Consider the following 14,923-nt stretch of genomic DNA (forward strand, 5'->3'; position numbering starts at 1 on the left):
ATTTTATTAGATATTAGGATAGCTACCCCAGCTTGTTTTCTGGGTCCATTTGCTTGAAAGACATTTTTCCAGCCCTTTACTCTCAGTTAGTGTTTGTCTTTGTTGCAGAGGTGGGTTTCTTGGATGCAGCAGAATGTTCGATCCTGTTTCCTCACCCATTTGGTTAGTTTGTGTCTTTTTATTGGAGAGTTGAGTCCACTGATGTTGATTGATAATAATGACCACTGAATGTTATTTCCTCTTATTGTGGAGTTGTTGGCGTTACTGTGACTCATTGCTTGTTTTCTTTTGATTTTTGTTGGGAAATTATCTATAACCTATGTTTTCTTGGGTGTAGTTGTTTTTGTTGCAGTGGAATTTTCCTTCTAGTATCTTCTGTAGGGTTGGTTTGCTGTTCAAATATTGCTTAAATTTAGTTTTTTTGTGGAATATTTTGTTTTCTCCGTCTATGTTGATTGAAAGCTTTGCTGAGTATAGTAGTCTGGGTTGGCACCTGTGGTCCCTTAGGGCCTGCATGAGATCTGCCCAGGCCCTTCTGGCTTTCACAGTTTCTGATGAGAAGCCTGATGTGATTCTGATAGGTCTACCTTTATATGTTACTTGGCCTTTTTCCCTTGCTGCTTTTAATATCTTTTTTTGTTCTGTAGATTTAGTGTTTTGACTATGATGTGATGTGATGTGTTTCTTTTCTGGTCTAGTCTATTTCGTGTTCTGTAGGCCTCTTGTATATTTATGGATATCTCTTTCTTTAAGTTTGGGAAATTTTCTTTTATGATTTTCTTGAAAATATTTTCTGGACCTTGGAGCCTGGAGTCTTATTTTTCATCAATTCCTATTATTCTTAGATTTCGTTTTTTTATGGCATCCTTGATTTCTTGGATATTTTGTGTTTGGAACTTTTCTGATTTTACTTTTTCTTTGAGAGAAGTATCAGTTTCTGCGAGTGTATCTTTAGCTCCAGAGATTCTCTCTTCCATCTCTTGTATTCTGTTGGTGACGCTTACCTTTGTGGTTCCTGATCTTTTCTTCAAGTTCTCCAGCTCCAGGGTTTTCTCAGTTTATGTTTTCTTTAGTGATTCTAATTCTGTTTTCATGCCTTGCACCATTTCCTTCATGTGTTTGAATGTGGATTCTTGTCTTTCTATGATGAACTCTAATTTTTTGTTCATTCCCTCTCTGTATGCCACTAATTGTATCTCTGCTTGTGCTTCTATTTGTTTTGCCATATTTGTCTGTGTTTCTTTAAGAATTTTGTCCATTTCCTCTTTCTTTGCCTCCAATTGACTGGCCAAATCTTTGACAGATTTGTTCATTTCATCTTTAACTGTCTGAATTTGCATGGCTATTGCTCTGAGAGAATTGCTTGTTTCCTTTTTATGAGCCTCAAATAGTTGGGTAAGCATAGCCTTAAAGTCATTTTCCTGTGCTTCTGATGAATTGGAGTATCCATCAATTTTGAGGGTTGCTGGTGAAGTCATGCAGTCCTGATTTATGTTGGATGTGTTCTTTTGCCTACTCCTGGCCATTGGCTTATCTGAAACCTTCCCTGTTTGTTTTTGGATTCTGCAGTTCAGACTGGTACTGTCTCTCTCTCTGGCATCTGGAGAGTTCTTCAGGAAGCTGAGAGAGGTCCCATGGCCTCAGACTGTGTGTTGGTGCACTATCTGTACCTGTGGAGAAAAGTATGTGGGCACAGAAGGGCAAATGCAGGCTCATATATGTGTGTGTGTGTGTGTGTGTGTGTGTGTGTGTAAGTGTGCATGGAAGTGTGTCTCTAGGGACAGAGTGCTAGAGAATGTTGAACCCTTGAGTATGTAGGAGGGGCTCTGTCTTGCAGGATTCTAGGTGATTATTTGTGCAAGCACTGTACATTTAGCAGGTGCTGGTGATGGTCGCTGCCCAATTTCCAGCATTAACTGCCTTAACTACTCATTTGGACCCACAGAGCAGGGGTTTCAATGTCCCAAGTGACCCTGTTTCCCATAGTGGGTATGTGGGTGAGAGGGGACCGATGCCTGGCTTCTATTTTAGAAGGACCCTGGATCTGGGGTTCTGAAGACATTCAAGGGTGTAGTCACTCTTTTTTTTTTTTTTTAATTCTTTATTCACTTTGTATCCCCCCATGGTTCCCTCCCTCTTCCTGTCCCAATCCCTCCCTTCCTTCACCCTCTGCATGCATGCCCCTCCCCAAGTCCACTGATAGGGGAGGTCTTCTTTTCCTTCGTTCTGACGTTCTGACCCTAGTTAATTAGGTCTCATCAGGAGTGGTTGCATTGTCTTCTTCTGTGGCCTGGTAATGCTGCTTCCAATTCCTATCTAGAAAGGCAAAGAGGATGGACATCAGACGAAGGAGAAAAAAGAGTGTACTCACTCTTAAGCAGGTCACATTGGCAGGGATCAGGGTATCTGGGCTCTCTGCTCTCTGGTTTGGCCCTGCTTGGTCTTATGCAGGAGGACTGATGTGCTCCACCAGCTCAGTGCTGCTGCAGCCACCAGGTTAGGAAGTCCAGCTACAGATGGAGGCCTGGATGCCAGTCCAGATGCCATCTGGGAAGTCCTGGGGGCCTTCCGCTGTGCTCTCCAGGCCTGGGAGGCCCAGCGCCTGGTGTGCCTAGCTCGTATGGCGGGGCTGCTGGGCTTTGGTGGGTATATAGTGTATTATCTGTCAATGAGGGTTTGGGTGGGCTGTTTAGTCAGTAGCTAGGAGACCCTGCAGAGCCAGTATGGCGGGCTAGCATACCTGGGACCCTGGGAGGATGGTGCCGCGGGTCTGAGACTTCAAGACTGGTACAGCTGGCAGTTGCTGCTAGGGGCTAGGGGCTCTGTCTTAGCCACTGCTGACCCCAGGCCATGAGCTCTGAGCTGACAATCTCAGTGAGCCGGCTGTGCTGAGGAGGAGGAAGGTCCAAAAAAGGGGAGTGCCTGTGTTGAGAAGGGAGGTCCAAGAAAGGGGAGTGCCGGGAGATCAAAGGATCGTTTTTTCTCCTTCCCAAAACAAGTCCATGGGTGACCCGAGACAAAGTTCTTACCTCGTGCGATGTTCTCTGTCATTTAGCAAGCCTCTCCGTCATTTCCCTGGCTTCAGAAGTCCTTCCACTCACCCGCTCAGGCGGTCAGCTCTTCCACAGCTCAAAAACTGTGCCTGTTAGTCGCCATTTTGGCTCTGCCCCCCTAATTAATCAACTTTAAGCCAGGAATGGTGGTACATATCTGTAGTCTTAGAACTTCAGTAGTTAAGGCAGAAGAATGAGGAATTAAGGGCCAGCCTGGGCTTCTGAGACCTTGTCTCAGAAGACCAAGGTCTCAGAAGACCAAGAACTCTAACCAAAATAATTAAACACATTTATATTCGCTCACACAAATTATTTGTAAAAAAATATTTCACCCTCCTGTTTTAGGATTAGCTTGCATGGCCCAGAATAAGCACCACACAAGCTTCCACAGGAGGGACAAAGGAGAGAAGCAACCAACAGCCCTACCCAGCTATGGTGCCTATGAACTAGAGCATCAATCAGCACAGCACAGCAACCCTATGGGTCCAGTAGTGGCATCCATACCTTCGAGGTAACCACAGGCTCTCTAGTTGGACTTAAGACTCACTCAATAAGAAGAAAATTGTGTCTGGTACCAGAAACCTACCCAGCTACACAGGGTTAGTGAAGCCATGAATCTTGGAAAGAACCTACAGTCAGGACCGTCTAACCAGCATAATCCCTAACTACATTCTAAATATTTTGTATTATTCCAACATATAGTATAGTCACCCCTCACTGTTGGTATAATGTTCTTTTGGAATGTATACACCTTATCCTTTTTCATTCAAATGCTGATTTCTCCCCCCCCCACACTCTCTGGTTTCAATCCAGACATTGCACTGTGATACTTATTCTAAGCATCACCTGTCTCAACTTTGTGTAAACATGACAAAATAAAACAACCAGCCACAATGTTGAGCAATAGAGAGGATAAGGAGGGGCTTCCAGGTTCAGAGTGGAAGGAGAGGAAGGAAGAGGAAGACAGGAAGGAGTGGGAGGCAGAAGAGGAGCAGAGAAGAGGATAGAAGCTGGGAGAGCAGAGCTGGAGGAGATGTCATGGAACAAGGCAGAGAAATGAACTGGACCTAACATATCACTAAAAGCAAGTGTAGTGGGTAAAATCTGAATGGTAGGAACTGTGCAGGTTTGGAGATTTAGGATGGAGTAACTATTGCCCAGCACTGTGTTTTAGGTTAACTAAATAAATCCCAGTCTCTGTGTGGTGATTTGGTTATACAGCTGTTTAGGATTAACTGCAGCTTTACTAAAAGATATATCAATAGTAAATATTAATATAATACAACAACATCTCATCAATAAAACTTCTATGCCACAGAGACTACCATAGGAAAGCACAACCAATAAAAGCAAGAAGTTGTTGAGCCTGTTCCCACATCTAAGTCTCAGGGAACACTGCAGAAGAGGGGCATAAAGACTGTAAAATTCGGAGGGCCAGGGAGTGTGCTGTGAAGACTGTGTCTCCTCATATTGGCCGAAGCTACAGACATAAAATCTCACCAAACATGAGTTGAACAACAATGGGACAACAGGCATGCTAAAGTGAATGGGGAAAGTCCATGAAGCCTCATCTCTACATTATTATTTGAACCATATTAAGATGTAATTCATGCATCACGCAATTCACAAATTAGTTCATAACCCAATGGTTCTTAGGAGGTACACAAATTGTGTATGCCACTACCACAGCCAGTTTTTGGTACAGATATATGAGATGCTATAACTGTTAGTAGTTACTAATATTTCCTCATTGTTCTGCTCCATTTATTTTCTTCTTCACCCGAAACTGTCATTCACAACTTTCTGTTTATATATGGCTATTCTAAACATATGTTAAAAATGTTTTTCTCATCTAAGTATAAATATGTATTCTTCAGCCAGTCTTTATTCATCTTCCTCCCGATCACACACAATTCTGGAAAACCACCTTTCCATACTGTACTCTGTGAAAGATCAGATGTTTTTGACTGCACTGTAAGTAAGATAATATGATATTTGCCTTTTTATCCTTGGCTTAGTTCAAACGTAGTATTCTCCTCATTTATTTACAACCTTACAAATGGTAGGGTAGTAGTGAGTTTTTTGTCAGTTTGACATAAATATGTCATCTGAAAAAGACAGATTCTTAATTAAGGAACTTCTATCAAATTAACCTGTGAGCATGTTTGTGGCACTTTCTAAAAATTACTAATTGATGTAGAGTGGCCCAGCACTCTGTGAGTGGTGCTGTTCCTAGGCAGGTGAATCAGAATAAAAAAGGTAGCTGAACAAGTCAGAGGGAGCAGGGCAGTAAGCAGGACAGTAATCAGCATCCTTGCAAGGTCTCTGCTTTAATTTCTGTCTTTGGGTTCCTGCCTTTGTATCACTCTATGGTGGACTATAAAGTCTAGGCTAAAATAAAACCTTAACTTTCCAAGTTGTTGTTGTTTCTGGTGTTAACAAAAGCAACAGAAACCAGACTAGGATAGGTAGAGTCTTTTAAAAATAGCATTCCATATGTAAAAGATATACAGTATATTTTTTATTCATTGATCTTTTTTCATTTGTTTGTTTTTTTGAGACAGGATTTCTCTGTGTAGCCTGGGTTATCCTGTACTTGCTTTGTAGACCAGGCTGGCCTCTAACTCTCAGCAATCCACCTACCTCTGCCTACCAAAGTGCTGGGATTAAAGGCATGTTCTCCACATCCATATGCATTCATCAGTTTATAGATACGTAGGTTTTTTCTGTATTTTGGCTCTTACAAATAATGCTGTAAGACATAATAGCCTATAAATATCTCTTCTACATGTGCTTTTAATTTCCATATACATATAGTATAGTCTGCATAGTCTGTTTCTCAATATAATATAATATATATGCACACACATATATTTGTAAGTGGGATTGCTGGATAACATGGTAATTCTATTTTTAGTATTTGAGAAACTCAGTTCCTTTACCTTTCTACTAACAATGTACAAGCATTCCTCTTTCTCTGTTTTGTCATCAACCTTTGCTTTCTTTGAAAAAAAAGAAATTCATAGATTAGTTCATAACCCAATGTATTCTGGTGCACATAATCCAATGTGCTTTATTTCTGGTGGTCCTTAGGGACTGGTGTCAATGAAAAGGCATTTGGCAGATCAATAGCTGGTTACCATGAACCAGAAGATGTGTTAATATGTTCATGTAAGGACACCACATCTCGTACAGCAGCTGCAAATGGAGTCACTACTTAATTGAATTTTCTAGTCACCTGTTGTTCATAATCCGTTTTTTTGAATGGCCACATAGGTGACTTAAAGGGAGATATGTTGGGAACCACCCTCCTTGCATATTTTTAGTCCTTTATGGTTCCACAAACATCTGTAATTCCTTCAGGGATGTGATATTGTTTTTGATTCATTAGTTTCCCTGACAGAGGCAACTCTTTAGATTTGAATCCTGGACCTCTGATTCCTTGCCAACTGAGCCATCTGAGGTCTCTGACAGGCAACTCTAAAGGCTTCCATTTAGCCTTTTCAACCATAATAGCCCTCACTGAACAGGTCAGGGAAGCAATGTGGGGTTCTGCCAACTTCGAAGTATATCTACCCCAATTATACATTGGGACTGGGGAAATAAGCATAGGACGAGTTCAGGAGCTCACTGGACCTACTGTGAGTCAGACTTCAGTCAAAAACTAAGTCCCCACAGACCCTGAAAAGTCTGATTGTTCCCTCTTTCCCCAAACTATCACCCATAGACTTACAGAATGCCTTATTCACTGTCTTGTTTTCCGACAAAAGAACTCCCTTCTCACCAAGAGAAATGTGACAGCAGGTCCATGATCATGGGATATACTAGTTTACCATGTTCCCACCATCTTGAGACAGCTGGTCTGAAGGAGAGATAGAATGACTGGAAATAGTCACAACACTAGTTAGGTGGCATCAGTCTGGAGGGTTGGGGCAGGGTTCTCCAGGAAGTGATATATGCTTTGAATCAGCATCCAATACATGGTACAGTTTCTCTTATAACCAGGATGCAAGGTTCAGGGAATCAGTGGGTGGAAATGGGCATAGTTCTACTCAAGATCAGCCCTAGTGACCCAGTAGAGAAAATTTTGCTTTCTGTTCTTGCGACCTTGAGTTTTGCTGGCCTAGACATTTTGGTCCAGGGTGGGGAACACTCCTGCCAGGAGATACAACATACATTACATTGAAATGAATGCCTAGCTACTTTGGGCTTCTAATGCCTTAAGCCAGCAAGCTAAGGAAGAAGTAGCAGTGTTAGTAGGGATGATTGATCCAGATTACCAAGGGGGAATTGGATCTTTTCTCCACAATGGGGGTAAGAAAGTTTATGCCTGGAGTGCAAATTATTTAAGGTGTCTGTCTCTTTATCATACCATGTCCTGTGGTTAAGGTCAATAGGAAACTACAACAACCCAATCCACATAGGATGACAAAGGGCAGAGACCTTTCTGGAATGAAGGGATGGGTCAGTCCTCCAGAAAAAGAACCAAGACTTTACTGATGTGCTTGCCAGAAGTGGAGGAAATACAGAATGGGTTTGTAGAGGAAGATAGTTGTAAATACAAGCTCAAACCATATGACCGGCTGTAGAAATGGAGGTTATAATTGACATAATTGTTTCTGTCACATTTTTAACTAATGCATTTGTACAGATATTTGTGTTTTCCTCAATTTTTGTCATATAACATTGAAGAGTTTAAGTTAGCCTGGGTATAGTAAGCCTGAGTATAACTCCATTTTGAAATAAAGAGCCATCTTGACTGGGAGCTGAATTCAAGTACCAGGAAATATTACAGAATGGACACCTGGCAGAGAACAAAGTTAACTCTGCTAGCAACAGCCCCCAGGAAACAATACAGAATAAATGCTTCATAGAAAATAGAGACAATGTCCCTGGCAATAATCAATGGGAGTAGGTTGAGAATTGGGAGGGAAAATTCTCCCCAATGTTTCAGATATGGTTTAGAAAAATAGCCATTGTGATTGTATGCCTTTAGCCACTGTGATTGTGTGCCTCAGAAAAGGTCACCCCACTCTGCTAAACTTCACCCAATTCTGTAATGCCAAGGCTTGTGCCCCCAGCTTGCTGCCATGGAAACCCCCTGCTCACAGACTTTCCCTTTAAAAATCCTGTTCACTCAGAGCTAGGGGTCCCACTTCTCTACTCCTGCATCAGTGAAACTTGGGTCCTGAGTTCGATCACTCTCATAATAAAAGTCTCTTGCTATTGTATCAAGTCGCCTCCGGCTGGTCTCTGAGGGTCCCACGATCCTGGCATTATGTCAGTTGTGAGAATATCAGTGGTTATTATATTTCAGTTTTCTGATACTAAAATAATGTTCCTCAAGGGACATTGCCATCTGTTCTAAAATTTATCATGCATTTGAGGTTGTCTGTGGGATAGTTATATAATGTTAGGCATAATTATGACCTGGTTATGATTCTTATTTGGAAATTAAGTGAGGAATAAGGAGATATGATTGTGTGTGAAGTTGACGAGGAGTGGACTTTTGGTGGCTATTCTAGGTTATCAACGTGACTACGTCTGGAATTAGCTAAAGCCCAAGTAGCTGGATATGTCTGTGGGGGATTTTTCTTAATTAACTCAACTGAAGTGGGAAGACACCTTTAATTAGATCTTTTGGGTTGGGAGCATCCATCTAAATCTGGGCCCACTTTCTCTCGGGAGCCTAAGTGAAGAACATGAAGAAGGATGTTTGCCCTCATCTCCTTGCGCTCACTGGTAAGTTGGTCACTTCACAGACACTAGAGTCCGACTTTGAGATTCTAGTGCAAGCTGAGGCATGCACACTTGTTGATTCCTGAACTGTAAGTTGGTAGACAATCATTGTTGTGTTAGCTGGACAATGGCCTACAAGCCATTCTAATAAATTCCCCTCTCTATGTAATATTAAAAATATATATTAATGTATATAAATACAATATATAACCTATTTTATTCTACCAGTTCTTTTCCTCTGGAGAACCCTGACTAATACCTGCTATAAGTTATTACTTTTGTTTAAAGAATACTTTGTATTCTCATAATAGAATCAGAATGAATGCTCTTTCATCAAAGGTTATATTTCTATTGCAAAATATCTCTTAGTGCAATTTCATGTACATTCCTGGCAACTGTTATGATTACTTAAAACTGGCTACTGGGAAACTGAAGAGTTGCAATGTTGCCTCCGACCCTCAGGTCCACTCCACAGCCTTCTTGTAATTTGGCAGTTATATAAAGCACTTAGATAGCTCACTACCTTCACCCTGACACTTTAGGAGTGCTATCAAATGACACTTCTTGCAAAGCTTAATGTTCCAGGTACCATCATGAACCTTTTAATAAATAGCAAAGATTTATTTTCTAGTTAGAAGTTGCCCAAGTAAGCAGACATTTTATGTTGATGAAATGGGAAGGAAACGCTGAGATATTCAAGAGATGTGAAGGCACACTTGGCAGTTTTCCAAAGAACACTAGTTGAATTGAAATTTTAAAAAAGAAACCAATGAACATATAAAAAGTATCAAGAAGTTTCCTAAAAGGCCAAGCGGAATGTACAAGATTATACATCAGATATACCAGGAATGTGCAAAGGTCGAGTTGGATTCTGAGCTCATTCAACCAATTTTGAATAAATAATTCCAGAAAGGTGATAACTAATGCATGAATACATGTTATGCTTGTGCATTTTCGGTGAACTGTTTTATGTGTTTTATGAGTCACTGTACACTTAGTAACTAGCAAGATGGAGGACCAGGCAGCTGGAACATAATACTTTCAGCACACTAGTAGAAGCCTGCGACATGCACTAGTTTAAATGACACGAGTTTAAATCCACAGCCAGGACATCATCAGGTTTGTTGAGGTACACGTAGAGTGACAATAGCTTCTTTGCAGATGTTGATTGTGTGTCCTATGCAAGTGAGTAGAAGGCTTCAGTATTTCCTCAAAGCACCCGGGGACTCTGTGAATGAACATGCCATTGATTCGCTTCATACTATAGGACAGAAAATAAGTAAGCCATGTGCCTGGAGTTAGACTGGCCAAGCAACTTCCTGAAAGTCCAGCCATTGCAGAAAAGTTCCCAGCCTTCCTCCTTGTCTCCTTGTAACCGAGATTTTATTCTTTTTTTTATGATCTTTTAAAAAATGTGTATTTGATTATGAAGTTTTTATAAATTATTAATATTTGTAAAAATTAAGGTTTCAGAGTACAATAAAACTTCCATAGAAGTTTACCCAAAATATTTTTATGGTTGTGAAATTAAAATGTTTCCAACAGTTTGGTGATTTAAATTTTTAAACAAGTTCAATATTTTTTTTAACTTTTAAGGTATATTTTATTTTTATTAATTACAGTTTATTCACTTTGTATTCCACCTGTAGCTTCCTCCCTCTTCCCCTCCCAATCCCACCCTCCCTTTCCACTGATAGGGAAGGTCTTCCTCTCCTTCCATCTGGTCCTAGTCTATCATATCTCATCAGGAGTGGCTGCATTGTCTTCCTCTTTGGCCTGGCAATGCTGCACCTCTCTGAGGGGTAGGTGATCAAAGAGCAGGCCACTGAGTTCACGTCAGAGACAGTCCCTGTTCCCATTACTAGGGAACCCACTTGGGCACTGAGATGCCATCTCAGTGCCATTCCTACATCTGTGCAGGGGTTCTAGGTTTTCTCCATGAATAGTCTTTGGTTGGAGTATGAGTCTCAGAAAAGACTCCCGTGCCCAGACATTTTAGTTCTGTTGCTCTCCTCGTGGATCTCCTGTCCCCTCCAGGTATTTCTGTCACTCCCTTCTTCCATAAGATTCCCTACACTTTGCCCAAAGTTTGGTTATGTGTCTCAGCATCTGCTTTGATAAGGTTTACATTTATATTATTCTCCTCTTTCCTCCCTCCAAACCTTCTCACGTACCCTCCTTGTTGTTTTTAAATTCACGGCCTCTTTTTCTTTCATTGTTGATTATATGTGTGTATATATGTATATGTGTGTATAGATTTGTATATAAATGTTCCTAAATACATCTTGCTCAGTCAGTATAATATTACTTGTATGTAAGTTTTAATAAATAGTACCATACTGTATTGTCTTTTTGTTAGTGATTTATTTACTTTATCATACTTCAGTATGTGCTTATTCATACTGGATTTACTTCTTTTTTAAACTTGACTTAGAAAACCACTTGTTTTCAGGTCTTATTATTTTCCCTGTGTGAACTGCTTTAATTTTTATAATGACAGTAGTTTTTTAGGTCATTTTACATTATTCTATTGGCATATGTCTTCTAGATCAGTGACTTAAAATTAGCCCAGTTGGTTACTCACTGAAGAAGCTCATTGAAAGAGATTAAATATTCCAGAGATACCCTGGTTAATTTTTTTTCATATAACCTAATTCAAAACAATGCTGAATTTCAGGTGTACAATTGCATAGGATTTCCACAAGAAACACAGCAAACTATTAAATGCATTGCTTTTGCATCCTGAAGGCTTGCCTTCTTTTTTTTTACAATCTTAATAAAATTATACATTTTTTAAGAGAAAGATATTCTACTCATGCAGTGCCCAACTGATTTTAGTATAAATTTTAAACTGAGGAGTCATTATTCTTCTCTGAGCTTCATGTTTTTACCCTGTTGTCAACTCCCTCTCTCATTGTCTCTCCAACCAAAACAGATTCAAATTTACCATCCCATTATCTGGTAGAGTCCGAGCTGGTATAGGGGCTAGCCCAGTGTCCCTCTACGTTCTCCACAGCACTGTCAGTTCTTCTGGAAACACAGCCTGCTCTAGGTGGGACTAGTCTCTTCTTTCACAGTCCAGCTGGTTCTTTCTCTTGGCTCATGTATATTAAAACTCACCTTTGTTTTGGAACCGTTTCGACTGATGACTTTTTCTGTGGCCTACTTTCCTGCCTAAGTCACTGCTGCAGGATAATAAAAGGCCAGTATTAGTCTGGACACACTCTGAGGCTGAAGGATGCTGTAAGCTCACTGCAGGATCAGGAAGAGGCCAGGGCTTGGCTTACAAGTGCCCCCTTCCTTGGTTTCTTTCCATTCTCCATCTGCTGACCCACTCTTTTTCCTCCTCCTTCAAGCTCTTCATTAACATACCCATTAGTAGGAATCCATTTCTCCACACTGAGAAGACCTGTCTTAAGACACCTCATTAAACTTAAAGCACAGAGAAATGCCTTGTTTCAAAGGTTTGCCTTCTTATCTGACTCTTTGTAGACAGTTCAGCCCAGGTGTCAGTAATGAGCACAATGCAGTTTAGGTTCAATGACAATTTATTTGCTCATGAGTTTTGCCCTCTGTAGCTGAAAATATAGAGATTGAACTTATATAATCATTTTCCTTCTAGTCATATTTATTTTGTACTTTGGTTTGACATATATTTCATCTTTAAAGAATGTAAAATTAAAATAAAAGAAGGGAATATACTTTTGACTCTGACTGTACAAACTTTAGGAGCTGAGAAAGATTTTCTGCATACCTAATGAATACAACAGAAATATAAAATATACTGCATGGATGATAATTATATCAATCTCTCTTTGTTCCAAAGTGCTTCATGTAATTAAGTTGTGCAATAAAATATAAAGTGAGGACAATGTTAAAAAATAATCTATACCCTAAGGAATGCAGGTTTTCTATCAGTTCCCTATGATCAGGCTGGAACTGGACACTGGAATTGCTGGCTGGCTTACCTTTCACCAGAACACGTGCAAGTCACAAACAGGGCTGAGGGGATGTCACTCTTCACAAATACAAAGTCTTGTCAAAAATACAGACTTGATTACAATGTTTTGAAATCTTTGCTTTGCTCAAGTTTAGACATGGCCAATGTGGATCATTCACACACATATTCACCCCGAAAGAGGAGAGGAGAGGAGAGGAGAGAGAGAGAGAGAGAGAGAGAGAGAGAGAGAGAGAGAGAGAGAGAGAGAGAGAATTGAAAAGAAAAGAAATTGATTTCAGCCTAAGAGAAGCTTTGTTTTGGTTTGGTTTTCTGGTATATGAGTGGTAAGTAACCGGAGAGGTTTCATCTGGTGAATATTTACTGCTGGAATGCTTGACAATTTTTTTTTTTTGTGTGTGTGTGTGTGTAATTTCTTCACTACTTCATGGTGTAGCCCTCCCTTTACCACAGGCTCCCACAGCCTTCTTTTACAAAGTGCGTTCAGTTAATCAGAATCTATTTTCCCACAAGCATGGTTTGCTTGTTTGTCTCCTTATCCTGCAGGTAAAGTTTCCTAATAGTGTGAATTATTCATAGGTTCTAACTGAAAAAAAAGTCATATTTAAATCCTAGCTATTGGAAGATATAAAAGCAAAATACTTAAAAAATATGCTTTATATTTTAAAGAAAGCCCTCACTCTTTAAGACTTTTGAATACCTTCACTTAAGGCTTTAGCACTGGTATTATGAAAGATCCATCAATTCTGACAGCTCTGTTAAGCAAGGTGAATGAAATAATAACAATGATCTTAGCTTTCAGAAACAAGACTCTTGCTTGCTGGTGCCAGTGAAAGTACCAACAAAAATCACTTTCTAAGATTCTTACAAACTATTCTGACTCCTCAACAAGTCCTTCAGCAATATAGCTTTTGGATATCAGCAACATTTATATTATGGAAAATATTTAAGGATAGTTTCCAGATTTTCTGTGAGAAGTTTTCATATTCCCTTTGTAGTGGGATAAGCATGTGATGGGACAGGAATACAGATGAGTAGATAATGAAAGCCAGAAAAATAGCTCTCTATCTTCATTGTATGTATGCTTGTATGTATGTATTTATAAATGTATGTAAGAATGTATGTATCTATCATCTATCTACTCACCTAAGTATTTAAATATTTGGATGTATATAATGAGTGCATAATTTCAATTCATAACTTGGGTGAAAAGACATGTAAACTAATGCTCCTACACTCTCCCTTTTATTCTTTTAAAAATGAGTCTAGTAATCTGTGGTATAGTTTGAGTAGAGAGCAATAAAAGAAATAGTCTGAACTAAATGTGAAGTAAAGTAAATATCAACTGGTATTTGTAGATGCAGATGATGGAAAATTATTTTTACACAGGAGTTTTAGGGGGAATATAAAATACAACTTATTAGAAGAGCTGCCATTTTCTTTTTAATATTTTTTAATTAATTATTATTATTTATTACAATTTATTTACTCTATTTCCCAGATGTGGCTCCCTCCATTGTCTCTTCCCAACCCACCCTTCTTCCCTTTTCTCTCCCTATGCCCCTTCCCTAGTCCACTAATAGCTGCCATTTTCTTAAGCTTCCCTTTTCACAAAAAAGAAAAATTTGTCTGGAACAGTTACCAATCTTCTCTATCTCCTCAAGAGATTTTATTTAAAAAAATATAAAATTACAGTCTGTTTTTCTCTGTGTATGTGTGCTTGTGCATACATGTGATAAATTGCGTGTAGATTCATGTGTCTCAGCATGTGAGGAGGAGAGAAGAAAATGTGTGGGATTTGATTTTCTCCCTCCACCACGTGGGTCCTGGAAGCTAACTCAGGTAGTCAATCTTGGCTGTGTGTACCTTTCCCTGCTACGCCATCTTGCTAGCTCCTTATTTGCAAAGAAATCTTTTTATTGTCTCCTAAGCTAAATTTAAGTTTTAATAACCTATTAGTTTTATCACGAGTAAATCATTTATTATTTTGATCAGTGCCTGAATATTTTAAATATCAAGTAATGAGTTGCTGATTTTTTTTTCTAATATTTGTGATACTGTTGATAGTGGCAAAAGACAATAGCACTTTTGGAAATAGCACTTTTAAAAATGAGTCTAGTAATCTGTGGTATAGTTTGAGTAGAGAGCAATAAAAGAAATAGTCTGAACTAAA

The sequence above is a fragment of the Meriones unguiculatus genome, chromosome 17 (assembly GCF_030254825.1).
Source record: "Meriones unguiculatus strain TT.TT164.6M chromosome 17, Bangor_MerUng_6.1, whole genome shotgun sequence".
NCBI classification, from domain to species: domain Eukaryota; kingdom Metazoa; phylum Chordata; class Mammalia; order Rodentia; family Muridae; genus Meriones; species Meriones unguiculatus.